Genomic DNA, 1,499 nt, shown 5'->3' on the forward strand with positions numbered 1-1,499 from the left:
TAATTTTAAAAAACACGCCAGGTCGTGGAGTGCAATTATTGTCCAACTCTCATCCGTGTATTGTCCACGATGTGATCTATGTAGTTAATACCGGTATAATACTGTATACCGGTAGTTGTACCAATCACACCAGCCTTTCATTTGCTTTTCAAACCCAAACTCGCCCCCCTTCGAGCATTGCCGCCGCCGCCGCTCCGTTACCTGCACGCCGCAGCCTACGTCACGAGATCAACCGTTGCTGCAATCGCCGGCCATGTCGCTCAGTCTACCCGCTTCCGCGACGTCTGAGGTGCGTTATCTTGCTGTTTGTGGTCTCTGTGAACGTGTTTCTAACCGTGCGTTATCTATTTGTAAATACAGGGTGGATCGTCCGACTCCTCTTCAGATATCGACACCACGGCTTCCGCAGCCTCCGGCGCGGCTGCAAACTCGGACGACGCCTCGCCTGACACGGACGATTTCAAGCGTCCATGTATTGTCCAGGTCGTAGACTCTCCCTCCCTTGTGGAGGGCCCCGCAGACGTGACGTATCCGAGCTGGTCGGCGTGGAATGAGTATTTGAAGGCTTACTCGGTAAAGTCCCGCCAGGTCATCCGCATCCAGTCAACGCTTAGTTGCGTATTGAGAAACAAGCGGCTGGGTCAAACAGCGGCAGCAAAGCAGACAATGGATGTTCCGTACGTACCAGAGACGTGGGGTGCTTACCAACGCACATACATCTGCACACATGGCTGGCCAGCAAAAGACAGGAGCAGCGGATTGCAAACCAAGCACTTCGTCCGAGGATGCGGTTGTCCATTTCGATTTGTGGTGCAGCTCGTGCAAGTTGACGGCTTATGCTGCCTTCGCGTGAAGAACGGTGTGTACCAGCACAACCATGCGGTGGGGACAGCGCAGTTCAAGACGTACGCGGAGAACCGTAGGTTGGACGACACGGACACGAAGGATGCTGTGGACAGCATGGTGATGTACGGTAGAAAGCGCGCACGTATCTATGAGTATCTTCTGGGGAGAGGCGAGAACCTCGTCAAGAAGGATGTGGACAACATTGTGCAACGTGTTAAAGCAGAGATAAGAGGAGGGTTGAATGACGACGACGCTTGCGCCGCAACTCTCGCGGAATTCGCAGCTATTGACGGTAACGTAGTCACGGTGGACGAAACTGATGCGGGACACTCTGGTGTGATCAGTATGACTTCCAGACATATGCGCGACATGGTTACTAGGCTTCCAGAGCTTTTGCTTGTGGACTGTACCCACAAAACGAATCGGTAAGTCCTCCCATGTAATGTGCAATTATTTGTCCATGTATTGTCCATGCTAATTTTAATGTCATGCCCATGTATTGTGCGATTCTTGTCCATGTAATGTGCATTAGATACAACTACCAGCTTTGTACCTTCATGATGATAGACGACAATGGGCGTGGGCAGCCTGTACAACAGTCTTTGCTCGAACGAAACGCCGATTGGCAGATGTCCCGAGCGCTGGATCATCTA

This window comes from Phytophthora infestans, genomic scaffold (assembly GCF_000142945.1).
Source record: "Phytophthora infestans T30-4 supercont1.205 genomic scaffold, whole genome shotgun sequence".
Lineage (NCBI taxonomy): Eukaryota > Oomycota > Peronosporomycetes > Peronosporales > Peronosporaceae > Phytophthora > Phytophthora infestans.